The following is a 26,689-nucleotide window of genomic DNA, read 5'->3' on the forward strand; positions in this document are numbered from 1 at the left end:
TTTCTCCACTGCATTTCTAGCCTTTCGTCGAGCATCTTGTGTGCATTCGAGGTCGCCGAGCATTTTGCCATGGGGTTGTCCCAGACCTCCACAGGCTGTCCACAGCCACATTTTCGGCCATCTCATGGGGTCATGTGACCCCTCTTGTCTTTGAATGGGTCCGCCCCTGTATATGTACAATCAGCAGTATTCACATGTATTTAACGTGTTAGTTGCTAGAAACTGTTAAGAGTTTATTAGTTTGTTAATAGCTTACTTAAGCTTTAAGTAAGCATACTGTAAGTATGCTAATGTATATTGTAATTCATTCTTAACAAATATGCAAATCAGAATATACTTCTTCATCTTTGATTTATCTCTGCCTTCTCTCTACTTTCTCTAGCTTCCTTCAATTCTAGTTTCTGTGAAATCTTTGATCCGTCATCAGTTACTACTGTGCGTAGATTGTCAATCCTCAGTAATGGGTTAGCTAATGTTTAACAAGGAATTCAAGGTTTGTTTTGTAAGTTTTTTTTTTTTTTTTGTTCCAAGCAATGGAGAAGGGAAGGGAGCTCTTCTAACAGTGAGAAGAGCAATGCAACTTGGTTGATAGCTTGAAAGATGGATGGTGGGAAGTCGAACTAGTAATTCCTATAACTTCAAGGACAATCCGTTCTTATGATATTGCATGTTTAAAAAAGTTGAAAGCAATATCAATTGAATTCGATAAGGATAATGAAGTTGACATAGCTTTTCAGAGACAGATTCTATATTGATCATAATATTCACATATTAAATTCGAATTCCATATAATGTATAATGAAGTTGATAAATCTTTTGGAAAGGATAGATCCATATCTAATATATTCCTCATTAAAATTACTACTATAGGTCCCCAATATTGATTAAAATCTTTCTATCATATCAAGAATTCACCACTAATTTCGTGAGTTGTCCTTATATAGATGGTGGGAAGGTTAATTAGCTTTGCGAGTAGTTTCAAAATTTCTTGTCACACTCCAGACCCGGGACAGATCAAAAGTTTGTGTCCCGTGCCTGATGATAAAGTACATAACAACTTTAAACCAAAAGATCAACTTTCTTATAGAATAACCAAAAACGTCTATAAAAACGTGATATACACTTATGCTATAACTTCAGCTCTCCTAACCCTCTAGAGAAAATGTCCCATATTGGAAAACTAACAAAACCTTGAAAGGATTTATAGGGAGTTGAACTACTCGTTATTGCCAATTGATTTTGGGGTGGAAGAAGGATTAGACACTTGAAATTCTACAATTGTCAACAAATTCATAGCTTTGTCCAACCATGCAATAATAGATTGTATACTCAACAAATTCAAATAGAGGGTGGAAAATTAGAAGAATTAAAGGAAGGGGATCTTTCTTAGTTCGGATTTCTAATATTCACTTCTTCTTCTTTTATTCTATATATACAAAGAGTACCGAAGATGATTACCTTGTTTCTTGCATGCCCTTCTACAATATCCTTTAAGGTGATCAAAATCTTCCTCTTGACATCTCTGTTTTGAGATTTCCAAGGATAGAGATTATAACATCGGTGAGCCCCTCAATGGAGATCCAATCCTTGTTAATAGAATTCTCTCGCATAACATTTTGCATTTGGCTTAAGGCATCTAACATGGACGTCTCAACACCTGATAACAACTTTGCCTTGGAAGATCTTATCTTGAGGCAGTAATTAAGTTCTCTCCACTCTTCTATTGATTGCCTCAATGGAAGGTTACCTCTCCATGAAATATCTTCAAGAACCTCATGTGTTTCGACGGCTAACTAATTTGATCCAACGGTTAAGAAATAGGAAGGACCATATATAAGGCACTCACTATAGAATTCTTGCCCTCAACCAACTACTCCTATATCAAAACCTACTGCCTAGGCAAAGCCCCCTCAGACTATTAGGGACTATTAGGAAAGATGCCTTTGGTTCATTGACAAACAAATGTAACAATTTCTTCTGGTGGGCGGGAGAGAGTCAACAACGATATAAAAGATCCTTATCTACATTTTTCTAGCTACAAATGTATACTAACTTTTATTTTTAATGAAATCGCGAGGGAAATTCGATCTTGGGATATGTCAAAGTAATATTATTAAGACCTAGTTGGTATTGACTATTTGTTGTCGGATATCAAATTATAAATGCAAAGTTACATTGTGTACTCTTATTAAGTGCGTGGAATGTACATTGTGACTTTATGCAACCTACCTTGGGTAGTGGTTTGGAGCAATTAAGTCCTAACATTTATGTAGTGTGCGTGAACTTATTATATTATTGCTCCTAGAAAAGGTCCTTTTAAAAAATAAATTCCTAACCAAAATCATTATTGCATCCAATATAAATAGTTTTTAACCAACCGATAAAGCACAGTAAAGCCAGATATTGAAATCCACCTTGCTAATTTTACATACTCACTCAAGCACAACAAGAGATATCGTAAGATACTAACATGTTTGGCCACTTTGCAAATACATCCACGCTTTTATGATATTAAAACAAACATAATTTACATTGCATCCTGGTCACAAAGAATCTCATATTATACTTAACCAAAATAATGTAATATGTAGGATAAACTAATAAACTTCTTATTTTGTTTACATATGTTATAAATTAGGTTAATTTTTTCAATAATCTCTAATCTTAATTTGGGATAGAAGTCATACATTTTGATAAGATGTTTTTATTTTATTTTAAAGACTTAGCAAAAAATATTAAAAAATATTTCTAAAAAAATGAAAATAAAGCCTAGCATGTTAGGCCGATGGTAGTCCCCCCTTGCCAGTTAAGCCCGTCTAGGCCCAACCGACCTTTGAAACCTTGCTCCAGCCCGCCCCGTATCCAACTAGAACCCAAAAATTTCGGATGGGGCTGACGAACTGTACCTCAGGATACTTAAAAATGTTTTTGGCACCCACTATGTTCTTCTATGGTGTTTAATTAATTTCTTTTAAAAATTAAGAGTACTTGTATTTGAACCCATTATTTATCTATTTATTTCCGTAATCATAGGATCCAGAGGGCCAAATAGCTCTTGTAAAGCAACAATTCCCTTTATTTTTTATTTTTGAAAAAAGATTCCCTATCAAATAAAATACATATGAAGAGAAAATCTATTTCTACTGACATAATCTAAAAGTTAAATATTGACAAACAAAAAAATCTAAAAATCTAAAAAGTTAAATGTTGAATTTGATATTTAATGTCAAGCTCCATTAATTTATTAGAAGAACAGTTACATAAAAACGTGGCCTATAGGCTATAGATAAGAAAGGAGCCTCAAATATTAATACCGCATTAGCTCTTATTTTAGTGTAAGATATTTTAGTACATATTATTATGGCCTTGTTCAATTGTATGCTTGCAACGAGAGATTGCCATTACAAGATTACACACATAGAGATAGTACCGACATTGTTGTCGAAAAATCGGGCATTGTTAGGGTCAGCACCATATCTTATGTTGGAGTTGGAGTCGAAATATCGGGCATTGTTAGGGTTAGCACCAAATCTTATGTTGGAGTTGGAGTCGGCAAATCCCACAACGTTCTCCTCCGAGATGTTAGCTCTGATTTTAGTGAGGCCCGTGTTGTTCACACCAAATCTTTTGTTTGCAAGCCCCTTCAAGTAGTCAACGTCCTCCTCCGAGATCTTAGCTCTGATTTTAACGAGGCGTGGGTCGTTCTCATCAATTCTTTTGTTGGAGTTGGCAAATCCCTTCAAGTAGTCAAAGTCCTCCACAGAGATCTTAGCTTGGATTTTAGCGATGCGCGATTCGTTCACATCAAATCTGTTGTTGAAATTGGAGTTGGAATATCCCCTCAACTCATGATCGCCCTTAGCTTCGATTTCAATGTTCCCACCCCGAATTCCAACAAATTTGAGGTTGTTATTTTTAAGATAGAGTTTGGGGTTGATTTCATCGTCCCAACCCCTAAACCCTAAACAACCTTGGTTGCAGAAGTTGGTTTGCTCTTGATTCGATGTCATTGCCTCTCTCACTGATTAGTTTTTAGCTTATGGTGTGTGTTTGCTCTAATGATCAACTCATTGCCTCATGGTTGGTCTCCTTTTATAGTTGTTGTTTCCATGTGCAAAAGTAGAAGATATTTTATAATGGCCGATACCCTGAGCATAATACAAATTATGTATTGATCAGATTCTATACATTTTATCTTCTTGGAATAATATTCTACAGTGATAGACAGTACAGTCGTAGTGGCCTTTCTTGTTATAGGATCTTTTTAACTTCTTTCACAAACACTTGGCAATACATATAATATTCCTCACTCAAGTTACTAATGACTCTATATGTACAATCAGCATGCTTCACATGTATTTCACGTGTTAGTTGTTAGAAACTGTTAAGAGTTTGTTAGTTTGTTAATAGCTTACTTAAGCTTTAAGTAAGCATACTATGCTAATGTATACTGTAATTCATTCTTAACAAATATGAAAATCAGAATATACTTCTTCTTGTTTGATTTCTCTCTACTTTCTCTAGTTCAATTCTAGTCTTTGTGAAATGTTTGATCTGTCATCAATTACTACTGTGCGTAGATTGTCAAACCTCATTAACGGGTTAGCTAATGTTTAACAAGGAATTCAAGGCTTGTTTTGTAAGTTTTGTTTTTCTTCCAAACAATGGAGAAGGGAAGGGAGCTCTACTAAGGGTGAGAAGAGCAATGGAACTTGGTTGATAGCTTGAAAGATGGATGGTGGGAAGTCTAACTAGTAATTCCTATAACTTCAAGGACAATCCATTCTTATGATATTGCATGTTTAAAAAAGTTGAAAGCAATATTAATTGAATTGGATAAGGATAATGAAGTTGACATAGCTTTCAGAGACAGATTCTATATTGATCATAATATTCACATATTAAATTCGAATTCCATATGTATGTATAATGAAGTTGATAAATCTTTCGGAAAGGATAGATCCATATCTAATATATTCCTCATTGAAGTTACTACTATTACTACTATAGGTCCCCAATACTAATTAGAATCTTTCTATCATATCAAGAATTCACCACTTATTTCGTGGGAAGGTTAATTAGCTTTGCGAGTAGTTTCAAAATTCCTTGTCACACTCTGGACCCGGGATAGAGTAAAAGTCTGTATCCCATGCCTGATGATAAAGTAAATAACAACTTAAAACCAAAATATCAACTTTCTTATAGAATAACCAAAAACATCTCTTTGCTTCCTGCCTTAAAGGCCTTGTGCCATAGTCCGCCTTTTATAATCAAGGAGGTGCTTAAGAAATGGCGTGCAGATCAATGATGTACTGAATGAATGCATATACATACTTGTACATCATTGTATGATAGTGTCAATTTGTTTCTTTTGTATGCAGATGTGTGAAATTCATGTTGTAAGCTTTTCCTTTTGCTTCCTTTCTGTTTCCCATTTAATTGTAACTAGCTTTGCTTGGTTCAGTGCAAGGGAAGAGGGGGCACACCTTGATGATATAGCCCGACAACTGAAAATTCCAGTGAATGATCTCATGTCTCTCTCTCTTTCTTCTTTCTCCTTTTTTTTCTTTCTCCTTTCTCCTTTCTTTTTAAAATTAAGAGTACTTTTATTTGAACCCATTATTTCTCTATTTATTTCCATATTCCTAAGATCCAGAGGGCTAAATAGCTCTCGTAAAGCAACAATTCCCTTTATTTTTTATTGTTAAAAAAAGATTCTCTAACAAATTGGTTTCCATTAACATAAGGTCAGTTTGGAATTGTAGTGTTGTGAAAATAATCACTTTCAAATTTGCTGTAATAGAAATCAGTTGTGAATGAAAGCAGTTGAGCGTTTGGTAAACTATATGTTAAAAGTGATGTAGGTACAAAAATAAGTTTTATGAGTATTTGGTAAACTATGATGTAAAAGTGCTATAGTTATAAATAATGACTAAAATATAAATGATACTGAAAATAAATTTTTATTTAACTATTTAATAAAGAAAAGATTTTGACTTTCATTTATGCAAAGCTTGTACCTAAAAATTACACACCCCAAAAATATTTCAACATAGAATAATAAAGGTAAACAAATAACAAGTTGTGAACTTGCGTACTGCATGTTTGCCACCTCAAATATTCTTGAAGCTTCTATTATCTATTGTCCAGCCTCAAATGTCTTTATCATTGGCAACGTCTCTGATCTCCCTTCCTCTCACCCTTAATAAATAAATAAAAAAAGAACAGAAAATGCCTAAAATACTTTGGATCGAGATTGGTTTGGGCTGAACAATCCTCAGCTTTGTTATTCTTCCAGATGACATATCATTCTTCTTCCAGGTTCCTCTGCTATACAGAGCTTTTTCTGAGTTTGTCAAAAACAGTTGAGTTCCTCTCATCTCATGATCCGAATCATATTTATAGGATCCAGAGGGCTAAATAGCTCTTGTAAAGCAACAATTCCCCTTTATTTTTTATTTTTAAAAAATGATTCCCTATCAAATAAAATACTTATGATAATAGAACATAAAATCATGTAAATATATAGTGCGCACCTGTCTCACAAACATAAAAAACATTTGTGTTACGATTAAGCAACTATTTGAAAAAGAAAAAGAAAATCCATTAAATCTCTTGGTTTACACTAGAGACAAAATCTGTTTCCATTGACATAGTCTAGAAAGTTCTCCATCATTTTATTTGAAGTACATTCAAGGAAGGAGCCACAGATACTGCATTAGCTCTTATTTTTGTGTAGATATTTTATTGTGGTACACACATATTAATTATTTATTATGGCCTTCTTCAGTTGCGTGCATGCAACGAGAGATTGCCATTACAGGAATACACAGCCACCGATAGTAACGTTATTGTCATAACCTCCAGGAGGGGCCCGGGAACAGTTGAACGTACAGCTGTTTCCAAAACTACCGGGATGGGCCCCGATGTTGGCCGTCCTACCATTCAGTTGAGCCAAGCCCGTGCTGTTCCTACCAAATCCTTTGTTGGCAAGTCCCTTCAAGTAGTCAACATCCTCCTCCGAGATCTTAGCTCTAATTTTAACGAGGCGTGGGTCGTTCTCATCAATTCTTTTGTTGGAGTTGGCAAATCCCTTCAAGTAGTCAAAGTCCTCCACAGAGATCTTAGCTTTGATTTTAGCGAGGTGTGATTCACCCACATCAAATCTGTTGTTGGAGTTGGAGTTGGGAAATCCCCTCAACTGATGACGGCCGTAGCTTTGATTTGATCGTTCCCACCCCAAATTCCAGTAAATTTGGGGTTGATTTCATCGTCCCTACCCCTAAACCCTGAATAGCCTTGGTTGCCGAAGTTGGTTTGATCTTGATTCGACGTCATTGTCTCTCTCACTGATTAGTTTTTAGGTTATGGTTTGTGTTTGCTCTGATGACCAACTCATTACCTCATGGTTTGTCTCCTTTTATAGTTGTTTGCATGCGCAAAAGCAGAAGATATTTTATAACTGCCGATAACCCTGAGCATAATACAGATTCTATATTGATCAGATTCTATACATTTTATCTTCTTGGAATAATATTTGCAGTGACAGACAGTACAGTCGTAGTGACCTTTCTTGTTAGAGGATCTTTTTAACCTTTTTCACAAACACTTGGCAATACATCTCACTCAAGTTACTGATGACTCTATATAGTGGCGGATTCAGGATTCTCATGTCATAGGGTCACAATGTAAAAGTGTCGAAATTTTTTAGGCTAAACTGTTAAGGCATTTTGTAGAACAAATGAGTCATTTCGTATCCAATTATTATTTTTTAAATGTAAAAATAATAATAAATTTAAAATAAAATAAAAACACACACACACACACACAAATACTCAACAATGAACCCCAACCTACCCTAGAAAGCCTTTGTCTAATAAGCGGAAGAAAAAGTTTTTTTATATATAAAATTTTTTTTTTTTTGGAGAACCCCTTTATAGATAATTTCATCACTAAAATTTAAGATTTTGAGCTATCTCTTCTTCCTTTTCTTTCTATGTCTTTTAAAATTTCCTGATAATTGTTTCCTACGAATCATTTTTTATTTCCAAATAAAAATCTCAATAATCACATCAACACATAACAAAGCAAGAAACCATAATAATAAATCAGCTTTTAGAGCAATAATTTGATTAAAGGATCAACGAACAATAATTTGATTAAAGCTTCACATGTATTTCACGTGTTAGTTGTTAGAAACTGTTAAGAGTTTGTTAATAGCTTACTTAAGCTTTAAGAAAGCATACTATAAGTATGCTAATGTATATTGTAATTCATTCTTAACAAATATGCAAATCAGAATATACTTCTTCTTTGATTTCTCTCTGCCTTCTCTCTACTTTCTCTAGCTTCCTTCAATTCTAGTCTCTGTGAAATCTTTGAGCCGTCATCAGTTACTACTGTGCGTAGATTGTCAATCCTCAGTAATGGGTTAGCTAATGTTTAACAAGGAATTCAAGGCTTGTTTTGTAAGTATTGTTTTGTTTTGTTTTGTTTTTTTTTCCAAACAATGGAGAAGGGAAGGGAGCTCTTCTAACGGTGAGAAGAGCAATGCAACTTGGTTGATAGCTTGAAAGATGGATGGTGGGAAGTCGAACTAGTAATTCCTATAACTTCAGGGACAATCCATTCTTCTGATATTGCATGTTTAAAAAAGTTGAAAGCAATATCAATTGAATTCGATAAGGATAATGAAGTTGACATAGCTTTTCAGAGACAGATTCTATATTGATCATAATATTCACATATTAAATTCGAATTCCATATGTATGTATAATGAAGTTGATAAATCTTTCGGAAAGGATAGATCCATATCTAATATATTCCTCATTGAAGTTACTACTATAGGTCCCCAATACTGATTAGAATCTTTCTATCATACCAAGAATTCGCCACTTATTTCGTGAGTTGTCCTTATATGGATGGTGGGACGAGTAGTTTCAAAATTCCTTGTCATGCTCCGGACCCGGGATAGAGTAAAAGTTTGTGTCCCGTGCCTGATGATAAAGTAAATAACAACTTAAAACCAAAAGATCAACTTTCTTATAGAATAACCAAAAACATCTATAAAAACATGATATACAGTTATGCTATAACTTAAGCTCTCCTAACCTTCTAGAGAAAATGTCCCATATTGAAAAACTAACAAACTTGGAAAGGATTTATAAGGAGTTGAACTACTCCCCATTACCAATTGGTTTTGGGGTGGAAGAAGGATTAGACACTTGAAATTCTACAATTGTAAACCAATTCATAGCTTTGTCCAACCATGCAATAATAGATTGTATACTCAACAATTTCAAATTGATGGAGGAAAATTAAAAGAATTAAAGAAAGGGAATCTTTCTTAGTTCGGATTTCTAATATTCACTTCTTTTTTTGTTCCATATATACAAAGAGTACCGAAGATGCTTACCTTGTTTCTTGCATGCCCTTCTACAATATCCTTTAAGGTGATCAAAATCTTCCTCTTGACATCTCTGTTGTGAGATTTCCAAGGATAGAGCAGTAATTAAGTTCTCCCCACTCTTCTATTGATTGCCTCAATGGAAGTATCTTCAAGAACCTCATGAGTTTCTGGGTCAGTTCTCTTTCCACTGTCAAACCAAGCTATATATGATGGCGGCTCAATCACATGTAGTACCACTCTCGTACACTAAAATAAGAGCTGATGCGGTATTTGAGGCTCCTTTCTTATCTATAGGCCATGTTTTTATGTAGATGTTCTTCGAATAAATTAATGGAGCTTGACATTAAATATCAAATTCAACATTTAACTTTTTAGATTTTTTGTTTGTCATTATTTAACTTTTAGATTATGTGACCGTTTGGTATTGCTTATTTGGGGCAAAAATCACTTTCTTCAAAAAATTTAGCTAAACAACCCATTTGATAAAGAGGGAGAAATCTGCTTTTTATTGACATAATCTAGAAAGTTCTCCATTATTTTATTAGAAGTACATTCAAGGAAGGAGCCACAGATACTGCATTAGCTCTTATTTTAGTGTAGATATTTTATTGTGGTACACACATATTAATTATTTATTGTGGCCTTCTTCAGTTGCGTGCATGCAAGGAGGGATTGCCATTACAGGAATACACAGCCACCGATAGTAACGTTATTGTCATAACCTCCAGGAGGGGCAAGGGAACCGAAGACCGTAGAGCTATTTCCAAAACTTCCGGGACAGGCCCCGCAGTTGGCCGTCCTACCATTCAGTTTAGCCAAGCCCGTGTTGTTCCCACCAAATCCTTTGTTGGCAAGTCCCTTCAAGAAGTCAACACCCTCCTCCGAGATCTTAGCTCTAATTTTAACGAGGCGTGGGTCGTTCTCATCAATTTTTTTTTTGGAGTTGGCAAATCCCTTCAAGTAGTCAAAGTCCTCCACAGAGATCTTAGCTTTGATTTTAGCGAGGCGTGATTCACCCACATCAAATCTGTTGTTTCTGTTGTTGGAGTTGGAGTTGGCAAATCCCATCAAGTAGTCAAAGTCCTCCACAGAGATCTTAGTTTTGATTTTAGCGGGGCGTGATTCACCCACATCAAATCTGTTGTTGGAGTTGGAGTTGGAGTTGGGAAATCCCCTCAACTGATGACGCCCGTAGCTTTGATTTGATCGTTCCCACCCCAAATTCCAGTAGATTTGGGGTTGATTTGATCCTCCCCACCCCTAAACCCTAAATAGCCTTGGTTGCCGGAGTTGGTTTGATCTTGATTCGACTTTATTATCTCTGTCAGTCCCGTAAACCCTGAATACCCTTGGTTGCCGGAGTTGGTTTGATCTTGATTTGACGTCATTGTCTCTCTCACTGATTAGAGCATCTCCAAGGGAGATGTCAAATACCAAACATCAAATTTAAATTTGATGGCTAATGTGGCAATTTGATATTTACATAGTTTTACACTCCACCCGATATGTCAAATAAATAATTATTGTAACAGTCAAATCATTTAAGATAAAAAATATAAAAAATACAAAAAGGAAAATAATTAATGAAAGTAACAACCAACTATCTTTAAAAATAATAAAATATTTATTTGACATCTTACTTTTGGGATGTCAAAAATAACATCTCAACCTCCAGCCTTCATTCCACATCAGCTTTGACACATCGGTTGGAGTGATGTGAGATGTTATTTCTAACCGTTAAATGTCTATGTGGCACTTTTAACACATCGGCTGGAGATGCTCTTAGTTTTTAGGTTATGGTGTATGTTTGCTCTAATGACCAACTCATTGCCTCATGGTTGGTCTCCTTTTATAGTTGTTTGCATGCGCAAAAACAGAAGATATTTTATAACGGCCGATACTCTGAGCATAATACAGATTCTATATTGATCAGCTTTTATACGTTTATCTTCTTGGAATAATACTCTGAGCATAATACAGATTCTATAGCTTCCTTCAATTCTAGTCTTTGTGAAATCTTTGATCCGTCATCAGTTACTACTATGCGTAGATTGTCAATGCTTAACAAGGAATTCAAGGCTTGTTTTGTAAGTTTTTTTTTTCTTTCCAAACAATGGAGAAGGGAAGGGAGCTCTTCTAACAGTGAGAAGAGCAATGCAACTTGGTTGATAGCTTGAAAGATGGATGGTGGGAAGTCGAACTAGTAATTCCTATAACTTCAAGAACAATCCATTATTATGATATTGCATGTTCAAAAAAGTTGAAAGCAATATCATTTGAATTCGATAAGGATAATGAAGTTGACATAGCTTTTCAGAGACAGATTCTATATTGATCATAATATTCACATAGTAAATTCGAATTCCATATAATGTATAATGAAGTTGATATATCTTTTGGAAAGGATAGATCCATATCTAATATATTCCTCATTAAAGTTACCACTATAGTTCCCCAATATTGATTAGAATCTTTCTATCATATCAAGAATTCACCACTTATTTCATGAGTTGTCCTTATATAGATGGTGGGAAGGTAAATTAGCTTTGCGAGTAGTTGCAAAATTCCTTGTCACACTTCGGACCTGGGATAGAGTAAAAGTCTGTGTCCCGTGCCTGATGACAAAGTAAATAACAACTTAAAACCAAAAGATCAACTTTCTTACAGAATAACCAAAAACGTCTATAAAAACATGATATACACTTATGCTATAACTTCAGCTCTCCTAACCCTTTGGAAAAAATGTCCCATATTGGAAAACTAACAAACCTTGAAAGGATTTATAAGGAGTTGAACTACTCGCTATTGCCACTTAATTTTGGGGTGGAAGAAGGATTAGACACTTGAAATTCTACAATTGTCAACAAATTCATAGCTTTGTCCAACCATGCCATAATAGATTTGTATACTCAACAAATTCAAATAGAGGGAGGACAATTAAAAGAATTAAAGGGAATCTTTCTTAGTTCGGATTTCTAATATTCACTTCTTCTTCTTTTATTCTATATATACAAAGAGTACCAAAGATGCTTACCTTGTTTCTTGCATGCCCTTATACAATATCCTTTAAGGTGATCAAAATCTTCCTCTTGACATCTCTGTTTTGAGATTTCCAAGGATAGAGATTATAATATCGGTGAGCCCCTCAATGGAGATCCAATCCTTTTTAATAGAATTCTCTCGCATAACATTTTGCATTTGGCTTAAGGCATCTAACATGGACGTCTCAACACCTGATAACAACTTTGCCTTGGAAGATCTTATCTTGAGGCAGTAATTACGTTCTCTCCACTCTTCTATTGATTGCCTCAATGGAAAGTTACCTCTCCAACGGCTAACTAATTTGATCCAACGGTTAAGAGATAGGAAGGACCATATATAAGGCCCTCACTATAGAATTCTTGCCCTCAACCAACTACTCCTATATCAAAACTTACATGGCTAGGCGAGGCCCCCTCAGACTATTAGGAAAGATACCTTTGGTTCATTGATAAACAAATGTAACAATTTCTTCTAGTGGGCGGGAGAGGGTCAACAACGATATAAGAGCAGCTCCAGGTAGGGAGCCCACCCGAGTCTGGGGGAAAAATTATGCTCCGATGCCCAGCCCTGTGGGACCCACCAACCCGGTGGCCCAAGGCGCTTCGCCGAGGTCCAAAGCGAGGGGTGACGTCAGCGCATGCTGAGTCAAATTTGCTGGAAGCCACGTGGCACCCCCCAGCGCTCCGATTTGCTTCTACAGCCTTCATCCAACGGCTATCGCTTTTCAGCAATAAAATTATGAAAAAAAATTGAATTTTTTTTTAAAAAATACTATAAAATACTTTAAAATTCTGTTTTTTTTTTCCCTATAAATACCTATAAATACCCTTCACTTTCAACACCAATTCTCATACATTTTATTCTACTTCTACTATTACTCAACATTTTATTCACTCTTCACTCAACATATTCATCTCTTTCACCTTGTATTTTTATTTCTTATTTTTATGGCTTCTTCTATCGAAACCGGAGGGGTGTGTAGCACCATGGAAGATGTTTCTTTGTGTGAGGCTTGGCTTCGAGTTTGTCATTGTCCCGTGACAGGCAATGAGATGAAATTTTTCCATATGTGGAAAAAAATTCATGCCGAATTTTGCGAAAAAATTCCGGAGTCGCCTCGTATGGAAATAGCATTGTCAAGTAGGTAGAAACTTCTCAACAAAGAGATGGCAAAATGGAGAGATGTCTTGACAAAAGCGATGAACTTGTATAGAAGTGGGGAAAATCGTACTAACGAGGTAAGTATTTTGTAATTTTCGTTTTATAAAGTTTAATGTCCTAATATATATATGTTCTTAATATTTATTACATTTTCAATATTTTGTTAATATTTATTGTATTTTAAATATTTTGTTGATATTTCTTGCATTTTCAATATGTTGTTAATATTTATTGCATTTCCAATTGTTTCTTCATATGTCTTGCACTTTCAATTTATTTGTAAGGTTAATTGCATTTCCATTATTTTTATTTTGTTACTTGCATATCCAATATATTTTAAATATTTCTTGCATTTTCATTTTTTTGTTAAATAGCTGATTCAAGCACAGATGTGGTTCGGTGCAACCGGGGGTGGCAAAAAAAGTTTCACCCATCATGAATGTTTGGAGGTGGTGAAATATTGTAAACGCTTCATAATTATTCCCACGGGTCCCAACGTTGTGTTAAACGAGACGCCTCTCCGTGATTCAACGACATCGGATTCACCTATCGATTCTCCTATGAGTGAAGACTCATCCATCCAAAATGAACCGAGGCCCATTGGCCGAAAGGCTGCGAAGACAAAGAAAGCGGGTAATTCAAGCAATCGTAATTCAAAGTTTTTGGAGGAAATTGCAAGGCAAAACGCCATAAGAATTGAAATGGAGCAGAAATGCCAAGATATGGAGATGGCACTTCAAGCCGAGTGTGCACGAGAAAATGAGTATTTGAGCAAAAAAGATATGGAGAAGACAAATCGGGAAACCATGGCGATGGATACAAGCCATATGTCCCCTGAAACAAAACAATATTAGAAACTAGAACGAAGGGATGTTATGAGAAGAAGACTGTTCCAGGATGATGGGCCTAGCAACACGGATTGGTTAAATGATCAAAACCATTAAATTAGTTGGCATACCTTTTATGTATTTTTATTTTTCATATTTTGTATTAAAGTTGGTGTACTTCATGTATTTTATTTTAGTAGTAGTAATTCTTAATGACTTGTATTGGATTTCTTTATTTAATAAACAAAGCATTTAATAAAAGACCATTTTATTCAACATATTCCATGCATCAAACAAAAGATAATTAAAATTAAAAAAAAACTACAAACAAGGCATAATAATAAATAAAAAAAACAACACAACCAAACCATAAGTAAATAAAATATAACCAAAACATCTATGCTCCATCATTCATCTTCATTCCCTCTCACCGCCCATAGATGCTCCATCAAGTCAAGTTGACGCCATGAATATACAAAGATTGCATCTCTGTATATCGATCTATCATCAGGGTCATGAAACGATCGTCCCTCACCAACGGTTCCAGCTCAAACGGTTCTCCATTTGGCCCCATGGGCATTTCATAAATTCGGGTCAAAGTCGTGTTCATTGGATTCGGTTCGTAGACCCCTCCAACATCATAATCGTGCTCATCCTCCACAATCATATTATGGAGGATGATGCAAGTCATCATAATGCTTCGGAGGATCTCCTCATCAAACATATGGGCCGCACCTCGAATAATCAACCACCGAGCTTGAATGATGCCAAAACACATTTTGACATCTTTCCTGTATCCTTCTTGATAAGTAGCAAATAATTTTTGCTTCTGGGATCGGGGGATTCGGAATGGATTTGACAAATGTGGTCCACCTTGGGTAGATACCGTCAACTAGATAATACCTCGTCTGGTAGACTGTATTGTTGACTTGATAGGTAATATTGGGGCCTTTGCCTCTCAAAACATCATTGAAGGCCGGAGATTGACCCATGACGTTGAGGTCATTTTAGGCTCCGACAACTCCGAAGAAAGCATGCCAAACCCATGTGTCGAAGCCAGAACGGCTTCCAGGATGATACTTTTTTGGCTTTTTCTATTTCCGTAATCACCTTGCAAGGCAGTTGGGCAATTCTTCCATTATCAATGGATGCAGTCGATCCTACCAATCATTCCTGGAAATCCTCGAGTTTCGGCTTTTTGTAGAAGCCGTTGGAGGTCCCTGGGAGTAAGTCGACGTAAGTAGTCCCTAGTGTACAGATTTTCAACTGTATCACAAAATCTTACCAAAGCCTCCAACGTAGTGGACTTCCCCATTCAGGCAACCTCATCCACCTGATCAGCAGATGCTCTATACGCTAACATTCGATAACAAATTGTAAGCTTTGCTCCGGAAGAAGCCTCCAAAACCCCAGCAGCATCATACTTTTGAACAAAGTATGCATCATAATTGCAAATATCATGCATGACTTTATTGAACAAATGGGGTTGCATTCTAAATCCCTTAAAATATCAACATCATAGTACAAAGCAGTTGGGATAAAATAATCTTCTAAAATATTCTTACCTTGAGAATGCCTATGTCTGTCCACATTCCGGCAACGGCCGACTTGCGAACGACGGCGACAACCTTGGTTCTCTTCCTATTCCATTGTCACTGCTATGAGAACTTGTTCATAGACTTGTCTCTGCAACTCATTGATTTCATCGGTCTACGGTTTCTCTCCTTTCTTTCTCGGTGTTGCCTCTCCAAGCATCTCCTATATTTTTCCATTGAGAATGAATGGAGTATGAATTCTAAACTATAAGAAATGAAAATATAGAAAGATGTGGTGTGAGAGGTATGAGCTGAGCCTCTGGTTTTATATAAAAACTTGGCAAGATAGAGATGCCACGTGGCTTGATTTGATTGGATGAAAATCTTATCTGAAATTTGAAATTCATCTGAAATTTGAACCCAAATTTATCTGAAATTTGAATTTTGAAATTCATCCGAAATTTGAACAAAAATTTATCTGAAATTTGAATTTTGAAATTCATCCGAAATTTGAACCTAAAAATCTTATCCGGAAATTTTATCCTATTATGAATAGTCTTGACACGTAGGAACCGGGAAATCTTATCCGAAAATATTATCCAAATTAATTATTGAGGTAAAAAAATTTGTGAATAAAACAAAAAAATGAATAGTAACTGCCCTTAGCCATGGTAACGGGTGGAAACACAAAATATTATTTGCAAAGGCAGCCACTGTTCACGTGAATAGTGGCTGCCCAAGCTCCCCCCTTGCCATGGCTAAGGGCAAATGGGTAGAGTTGCTATAAGGGATCCTTATCTACATTTTTCTAGCTACAAATGTATACTAACTTTTTATTTTTAATGAAATCGCGAGGGAAATTCGATCTTGGGATATGTCAAAATAATATTATTAAGACCTAGTTGGTATTGACTATTTGATGTCGGATATCAAATTATAAATGCAAAGTTACATTGTGTACTCTTATTAAGTACATGGAATGTACATTGTTACTTTATGCAACCTACCTTTGGTAGTGGTTTGGAGCAATTAAGTCATAACATTTATGTAGTGTACGTGAACTTAATATATTATTGCTCCTAGGAAAGGTCCTTTAAAAAAATAAATTCCTAACCAAAATCATTATTGCATCCAATATAAATAGTTTTTAACCAACCGATAAAGCACAGTAAAGCCAGATATTGAAATCCACCTTGCTACTTTTACATACCCACTCAAGCACAACAAGAGATATCGTAAGATACTAACATGTTTGGCGACTTTTCAAAAACGTCCACGCTTTTATGATATTAAAACAAACATAATTTACATTGCATCCTGGTCACAAAGAATCTCATATTATACTTAACCAAACTAATGTAATATGTAGGATAAACTAATAAACTTCTTATTTTGTTTACATGTGTTGTAAATTAGGTTAATTTTTTCAATAATCTCTAATCTTAATTTGGTATAGAAGTCATACATTTTGATAAGATGTTTTTATTTTATTTTAAAGACTTAGCAAAAAATATTAAAAAATATTACTATAAAAAATAAAAATAAAGCCTAGCATGTTAGGCCCATGGAAATCAAAGTTGAAAACCTTGCTCCAGCCAGCCCCGTATCCAACTAAAACCCAAACTGGCCTTTGAAAACCTTGCTCCAGCCCGCCCCGTATCCAGCTAGAACCCAAAAATTTCGGATCGGGCTTACGAACTGTACCTCAGGATACTTAAAAATGTTGTTGGCACCCACTATATTCTTCTATGGTGTTTAATTAATTTCTTTTTAAATAAAGAGTACTTGTATTTGAATCCATTATTTATCTATTTATTTCCATAATCATAGGATCCAGAGGGCTAAATAGCTCTTGTAAAGCAACAATTCCCTTTATTTTTTATTTTTGAAAAAAGATTCTCTATCAAATAAAATACGTATGACAAGCGAGAATCTATTTCTATTGATATAATTTAAAAGTTAAATATTGACAAACAAAAAAATCTAAAAATCTAAAAAGTTAATAGAAAATTAGTTAAATACCCATTCCTAGTCATAGTTCTGTAAAGAAATCCTATATCATTCAATGTATATAAATACACCCAAAATAAACCCCCAAAAATTGACGGCTATCGATTTCTTAAATCCAACAGCAATGTTTGATTACTGTTTTGCCCTTTGGCTTTGTCTATTAGAGCAGTTCCAGCCACACAACCCAGCCCGAGGAGGGGGAAAAAAACAAAAATCTGCTTGCACGCGCTAACGTTAAAAAAATTTGAACTCGCGTACGACGCGACGCCAGCCAACAACGGGTGGAAGCCACGTGGCACTCCCCCAGGCTCCGATTTGATTCCAAATTTTAATCCAACGGCTGGCGATTTTTGGACAATAAAATTATGAAAAAAAATCGAATTTTTTTTAAAAAAATACTAAAAAATTCTGATTTTTTTTCCTATAAATACCTATAAATACCCTTCACTTTCAACACCAATTCTCATACATTTTATTCTACTTCTACAATTACTCAACATATTTTTCACTCTTCACTCAACATTTTCTTCACTCTTCACTCAACATTTTCATCTCTTTCACCTTGTAATTGTAGTTATTATTTTTATGGCTTCTTCTATTGAAACCGGAGGGGCGTTGGAGCACCATGGAAGATGTTTCTTTGTGTGAGGTTTGGCTCCGAGTTTGTCATTGTCCCTTGTCAGGCAATGAGATGAAATTTTTCCATATGTGGAAAAAAATTCATGCCGAATTTTATAAAAATTCGGACTCCACTCGTACGGAAATGGCATTGTCGAGTAGGTGGAAACTTCTCAACAAAGAGATGGCAAAATGGAGAGATGCCTTGGCAAAAGCGATGAATTTGTATAGAAGTGGGGAAAATCGTACTAACGAAGTAAGTATTTTGTAATTTTCGTAATCATTAAGTTTAATGTCCTAATATATATATGTTGTTAATATTTATTGCATTGTCAATATTTTGTTAATATTTCTTGCATTTCAAATATTTTGTTAATATTTCTTGCATTTGAAATATTTTGTTAATATTTCTTGCATTTTCAATATGTTGTTAATATTTATTGCATTTCAAATATTTTGTTAATATTTCTTGCATTTTCATTATGTTGTTAATATTTATTGCATTTCCAATTGTTTCTTCATATTTCTTGCACTTCCAATTTATTTGTAAGGTTAATTGCATTTCCATTATTTTTATTTTGTTACTTGCATATCCAATATATTTTAAATAGTTATTGCATTTCCATTTTTTTGTTAAATAGCTCATTCAAGCACAGATGTGGTTCGGTGCAACCGGGGGTGGCAAAAAAAAATTCACCCATCATGAATGTTGGGAGGTGGTGAAATACTGTAAACGCTTCAATATTATTCCAACGGGTCCCGACGTTGTGTTAAACGAGACGCCTCTCCGTGATGCAACGACATCGGATTCACCTCTCGATTCCCCTATGAGTGAAGACTCACCCATCCAAAAGGAACCGAGGCCCATTGGCCGAAAGGCTGCGAAGGCAAAGAAAACGGGTAATTCAAGCAATCATAATTCAAAGTTTTTGGAGGAAATTGCAAGGCAAAACGGCATAAGACTTGAATTGGAGCAAAAACGCCAAGATATGGAGGTGGCAATTCAAGCCGAGTGTGCACGAGAAAAGGAGTATTTGCGCAAAAAAGATATGGAGAAGACGGATCGGGAAACTATGGCGATGGATACAAGCCATATGTCCCCTGATACAAAACAATATTGGAAGCTAGAACGAAGGGATGTTATGAGAAGAAGACTTTTCCAGGATGATGGGCCTAGCAACACGGATTGGTTAAATGATCAAAACCATTAAATTAGTTGGCATACCTTTATGTATTTTTAATTTTCTTGTTTTCTATTAAAGTTGGTGTACTTCATGTTTTTTATTTTAGTAGTAGTAATTCTTAATGACTTGTATTGGATTTCTTTATTTAATAAACAAAGCTTTTAATAAAAGACAATTTTATTCAACATATTCCATACATCAAACACAACATAATTCAAATCAAAACAAAAACTAGAAACAAGGCACAATAATAAATAAAAAAACAACACAACCAAACCATAAGCAATACTAAACAACACAACCAAAACATAAGGCCTAAAACATAACCAAAGCATCTATGCTCCATCATTCATCTTCATTCCCTTTCACCGTCCATAAATGATCTATCAAGTCAAGTTGACGGCTTTCATGAATATAGGAAGATTGCATCTCTGATATCGATCTATCATCCGGTCATCATACGATCGCTCTCACCAACGGTTCCAGCCAAACGGTTCTCCATTTGGCCCCATGGGCCTTTCATAAATCCGGTCAAGGCCGTGTTTATTGGATCCGGTTCATAGACCTCTCCAGATCATATCGTACTCATCCTCCATAATCATATTATGGAGGATGATGCAAGTCATCATAATGCCCGGAGGATCTCCTTATCAAACAAACGAGCCGCACTCGAACAATCAACCATCGAGCTTGAAGGATGCCAAAACACCTTTCGACATCTTTCCTGTATCCTTCTTGATAAGTAGCAAATAATTTTTGCTTATGGGATCGGGGATTCAAATGGATTTGACAAATGTGGTCCACCTTGGGTAGATACCGCACTAGATAATACCCCGTCTGTAGACTGTATTGTTGACTTCATAGGTAATATTGGGGCCTTGGCCGCTCAAAACATCGTTGAAGACCGAGATTGACCCAGGACGTTGAGGTCATTTTGGGCTCCGCAACTCCAAAGAAAGCATGCCAAACCCATGTGTCGGGCCAGCAACGGCTTCCAGGATGATACTTTTTGTGCCTTTCCTATTTCCGTAATCACCTTGCCAGCAGTTGGGCAATTCTTCCATTGCCAATGCATGCAATCGATGCTACCAATCATTCCCGAAATCTCGAGCTTCGCTTTTGTAGAAGCCGTTGGAGGTCCCTGAGTAGGTCTACGCAGGTAGTCCCTAGTGTACAGGTTTTCAACTGCATCACAAAATCTTACCAAAGCCTCCAACGTAGTGGACTTCCCCATTCGGGCAACCTCATCCACCTGATCGCAGATGCTCCATACGCCAACATGTGATAATAACAGCTGTAAGCTTTTGCTCCGGCAGAAGGCCCAAAACCCCAGTAGCATCACACTTTTGAACAAAATATGCATCATAATTGCAAATATCATGCATGATTTTATTGAACAAGTGGGGTTGCATTCTAAATCGCCTTCGAAAATCAACATCATTGTACAAAGCAGTTGGGATAAAATAATCTTCCAAAAGATTCTTACCCCGAGAATGCCTATGTCTGTCCACATTCCGGCGACGGCCGACTTGTGAACCACGGCGGCGACCTTGGTTCTCTTCCTCTTCCATTGCCACTGCTATGAGAACTTGTTCATCAACTTGCCTCTGCAACTCATTCATTTCATCGGCTCTACGGTTTCTCTCCTTTCTTTCTCTCTCATGCCTCTCCAAGCATCTCCTATATTCTTCCATTGAGAATGAATGGAGTATGAATGCTAAACTCTAAGAAATGAAAATATTGAAAGATGTGGTGTGAGAGGTATGAGGTGAGCCTTTGGTTTTATAGAAAAATTTGGCAAGATAAAGATGCTACGTGGCTTGATTTCATTGGATGAAAATCTTATCTGAAATTTGAAATTCATCCGAAATTTGAACCCAATTTTATCTGAAATTTGAATTTTGAAATTCATCCGAAATTTGAACCCAAATGTATCTGAAATTTGATTTTTGAAATTCATCCGAAATTTGAATTTTGAAATTCATTCGAAATTTGAATTTTGAAATTCATTCAAATTTGAACCCAAAAATTTATCTGAAATTTGAATTTTGAAATTCATCCGAAATTTGAACCAAAAAATCTTATCCCGAAATTTTATCCGATTATGAATAGTCTTGACACGTAGGAACCCGTAAATCTTATCCGAAAATATTATCCACATTAATTATTAAGGTAAATAAAATTGTGAATAAAACAAAAAAATGAATAGTAACTGCCCTTAGCTAGGGCAATGGGTGGAAACACAAAATTCTGATTTTGCAAGGGCAACCACTATTCACGTGAATAGTGGCTGCCCTAGCTCCCCCCTTGCCATGGCTAAGGGCAATATGGGTGGAGTTGCTCTTAATCAACTTAATATTCATCAACCAGCATCTCGAACTTTCTTCTTCTTCTTCAACGATGGCGAGGTTCATCGAGCTCTGCTTCTAGCTTTTCTCCTAGTCCAATTCTCTATTGTATTTTCATCGTCTCTTCCACAACCCGTGTCGACTCCATCACGCAACCTGCCGCTGATTCACCTTCGCCCAAAACTCCATCGCTAATTTCCCTTCCTCCATCTCTGCTCGGACATTCCAGTTAATGCACCACATCCTTCTTCACCTTCGGCGCCACTGCAATCATCTCCGTCTCAATCTCCATCGGCAGATGACAAGCTTCCAATTCCATCTCCAGCGCTGTCGAATTTGAGCAATGTCAACCACAGCAACCTCGGATGAAGATAGAGCTAAGAACTCCTCTGGAGGAATAAGCCATGTAAAGAAATCAGATATTGTACTTGAGATGATCGTTGGATAACATTCGTCGATCTCAGTACAAAGACGCCGCCATGAGAGAATTTCTTTGAAGAACTACGCATAGTCTCGCATGTGCAAAAGCTCTTGAAGGTTACTATGAAAATTTTAATTTCTCGTATTTTTTGTTGTTGTTAATTTTTGTGTTTGCTTATTGTATGATTGAATTGAGGTTTTGGCGATGGTGATATGGTGATTCAATTTTGGGATGAGTTCTTGGTGTAAACTACTTGATTAGTCAATATGAATCATTGATGTATTGCTTTTTCTATTTTAGAATTATATAATAATTGGAATTAATGAATTAGAATTCATTATGCTTGTTTTTCTCACTGTTGTTGACTTGTTTGGCTTTATCTGTGTATGCTACCTAATGTTTGTGAGCAAATTGCCATCTAAGTTCAGTTTTGTGTAACCTGATTCTGTAGGCTTATGGGGAAGATTTCAGCATCTCTTGATGCATCACATGCCATTTCTTGTCCTTAAAAAATTTGTGATATTTGTTTAAGGCAATGCTCATTTTGTAGCTACCTGATTGCTTCAATGGGTTTGCAAGTCATCTGGAGTTTAGTGTTGGCATTGCTAGATGCATATTCTTTGGTGAAAAAGAAGGTCCTCCACAACCATGTATTGGTTAGCTCTTTGTAGTTGGAGACTGGGTCAGCGTCTACAAATCCTTGACTTCCTTAGATGAAAATCTTGTGTGTCCATATAGTGCTTGCCATTTAATAGCTTGCTCGTTTACTTTTCTAATAGCTTACAGCAATATTGTCTCTTGCAGCAACTTCTGCCTCATCTGGCATAATTGTGTTGTACTTTAGTGACTTGAGCCACTACAATTTTGTAGAGGAATGCCAAAAATACTATATGGCAGTTGCATTGGCGTACCTGAGCTGGGTAACAATTGCAATTTCTTCTCTAATTATGCTTAGGCTATTGGCAGCATGTTACACCACTTGTTCGCAGTGGCGGATTCACCATGGAGTCAATGGGGTTAGACGACCCCATGGCAGCCCTGGAAATGGCTTGGAGGTTCTTGGTTTCTCTTGGACCCATGGAAGATGACCCCATGGAGAAGAAGATGCAAGCTGCTAGGGAGAAGAAATAGGGAGGAAGAAGAAAAAGAGAGAGAGAGAGAGGGGGAGGAAGAAGAAGACAGTGGTTGAGAGGGAGAAGAAAAGAGAGAGAGAGAGAGAGAGAGAGAGAGAGAGAGAGAGAGAGAGAGAGAGAGAGAGAGAGGGAGGAAGATGAAGAAGATAGAGGGAGAAGAAGATGCGCTGACATAAATTTTTTTTAAAAGGAAGATATTTGTTAAGGTTTTTTAAATATTATTTTAATTTTGTTGAGTAGACCTATAAATACTAGAAGTATATATCAATAACATAAAGATATCATTTACCATAATGGTCTTTAAATTGAAATGGACCTTAAGGTCAAGTGTTCAACACTCACTGTGTTCCTTTTGGTTTTTTCAATATTCAAGGTATTTTATTATTTGGGTTATTTTTGGGTGAGTTTATTTATTATTTGGGTTGGTGTTATTATTTTGATGAAATTTATGGCTTACATAATACATATATGAGCCTGATTTATTGAATGATGTTTTTGTTAGTTGGAATAAGTCTGGTGTGTTTTTAAATTATTATTATTTTTGCATTGTTTCATTTTGAAAAGAAAATTGGAACTTTAATATTATGAACCCATAGAGTAACAATCCTGGATCCGCCACAGCTTGTTCGTATAGGCCATAAGATTTGTTTCATCTCATTGTAGCCCTTCTGTGTCATACATATTTCATTTTTTTTTTTCTTCAGTACATAAATAAGAAATTGCAGTGTCAATAAAAAAAGGAAACAAACTGGATAGAACATAGCAGTACAATATTAAAAACTTAATCTCATTATGTTGTCTTTTCACTTGAAGAAGTGGGATTAGAGTTGGGAAACAGTTGTATCAAACTAGAATTATAAAACGGATATACATTTACTTGTAAAGTTGGAGGATTAGCAAAAGGAATTACTTTTGTCGAATTTCTCCAAATTGATGATGATGTGAATTGGTTAGTGGCTGAAAGATCCTCATGAGTTTGTAATATTATTAAGGAGAAAGGCAGAGTATGTATGCTTTTTGCCTTCCAGTTTTCCACTATGAGTTAGCTAACAATGATTTTGCATACAAGAACTTAAACTATATATCTGTATTGTTGGTGTGGCATCTTACCACTACATCTTCATTTTCTTTTCTAATACAAATTGAATAAAAGAAAAGAAATTTGATAATTTTTGTTCTTGGATTTAGATCCTCAGTGATCTAGGTTCTTTGTAATTTTAATGCCCAAAATATTGTTTAGTGTTGACTTGGTTTTAATGTTTGGTACTGTTTGGATTCTTTATCTTATTTATTATGCAAATGAAATGATGTAGTTGTTAACTTCCAATAAGTGGTATGAACAGTTGTTATACTGTTCATACCCCGCAAATGAGTTGATTTCTATGACATAGTATTAACAGTATACTTCTATGATATAGTATTATCAGTATACTTCTATGAAATAGTATTAACAGTATACTTCTATGACATAGTATTAATAGATTTTCAGTAACAAAGCATGCTCTATATTTTACTCTATATATAACTATGCACTTGAAGTTTATGATATGCACAGTGTGATTTTTACTAGAAAGATAGTTATATGACATAGTATTAAAACTGTACTTTTTTTTTCTTCTTTTAGAGATATTTCTTTTTGCTTTTGCAATTGTTTCTGGTGAAATTGTGGACAATTAGAGTTGGTTTCTGCAAAGGATATCAGATGTCTTGCTGGGCTTTTTTGGGTTTTTATTTGAGTTTTTTGTATGAAATGGTATTAACAATGTACTTCTAAGACATGATATTAACAATGTACTCTAGGATATGGTATTCATAATGTACTTCGGGTTTGTTGGGCTTGTTTTAGGTTTTTTTTTTGAGTTTTTTGTGTTGGGCTTGTTTTAAGTTAATCAATGAAAATCATGTAATTTATAGGAACTTCAACACTCATTTCTTATATAGTAAATGATTTTTGGGTATATTTTTAAAGTGCATTCTATGTGGGGTATAATTTCAGTCCCTATTTTGGGTATAATACTAAAGCTCCCAAAAGTTAAATATTGAATTTGATATTTAATGTCAAGCTCCATTAATTTATTAGAAGAACAATTATATAAAAATGTGGCCTATAGGCTATAGATAAGAAAGGAGCCTCAAATACCGCATTAGGTCTTCTTTTAGTGTAAGATATTTTAGTACATATTATTATGGCCTTGTTCAATTGCATGCTTGCAACGAGAGATTGCCATTACAAGATTACACACATAGAGATAGTACCAACATTGTTGTCGAAATATCGGGCGTTGTTAGGGTCAGCACCAAATCTTATATTGGAGTTGGAGTTGGCAAATCCCAGAACGTTCTCCTCCGAGATGTTAGCTCTGATTTTAGCGAGGCCAGTGTTGTTCACACCAAATCTTTTGTTTGCAAGTCCCCTCAAGTAGTCAACGTCCCTCCTCCGAGATCTTAGCTCTGATTTTAATGAGGCGAGGGTCGTTCTCATCAATTCTTTTGTTGGGGTTGGCAATTCCCTTCAAGTAGTCAAAGTCCTCCACAGAGATCTTAGCTTGGATTTTAGTGATGCGCGATTCGTCCACATCAAATCTGTTGTTGAAATTGGAGTTGGAATATCCCCTCAACTCATGATCGCCCTTAGCTTCGATTTCAATGCTCCCACCCCGAATTCCAACAAATTTGAGGTTGTTATTTTTAAGATAGGGTTTGGGGTTGATTTCATCGTCCCAACCCCTAAACCCTAAACAGCCTTGGTTGCAGAAGTTGGTTTGCTCTTGATTCGACGTCATTGTCTCTCTCACTGATTAGTTTTTAGGTTATGGTGTGTGTTTGCTCTAATGATCAACTCATTGCCTCATGGTTGGTCTCCTTTTATAGTTGTTGTTCGCATGTGCAAAAGCAAAAGATATTTTATAACGGCCGATACCCTGAGCATAATACAAATTCTATATTGATCAGATTCTATACATTTTATCTTCTTGGAATAATATTCTACAAAGGATGCATA

At 35.7% G+C, this 26,689-nt stretch overlaps 1 long non-coding RNA gene and 1 pseudogene across 1 annotated transcript; both read right to left on the reverse strand.

Moving 5' to 3' along the window:
- Positions 1–26,689, reverse strand: part of LOC148919937 (homeobox-DDT domain protein RLT3-like) — a 77,710-nt pseudogene that overhangs the window by 41,172 nt on the left and 9,849 nt on the right.
- LOC148919941 (uncharacterized) lies at positions 6,583–9,557 on the reverse strand. Its single transcript, XR_016124641.1, has 2 exons — positions 9,416–9,557; positions 6,583–8,996 (listed from the first exon to the last, which is right to left on the reverse strand). It is a non-coding gene; the product is annotated as an uncharacterized LOC148919941 (long non-coding RNA).

The sequence above is a fragment of the Prunus mume genome, linkage group LG2 (genome assembly GCF_029339155.1).
Source record: "Prunus mume cultivar Tortuosa linkage group LG2, ASM2933915v1, whole genome shotgun sequence".
NCBI classification, from domain to species: Eukaryota; Viridiplantae; Streptophyta; class Magnoliopsida; order Rosales; family Rosaceae; genus Prunus; species Prunus mume.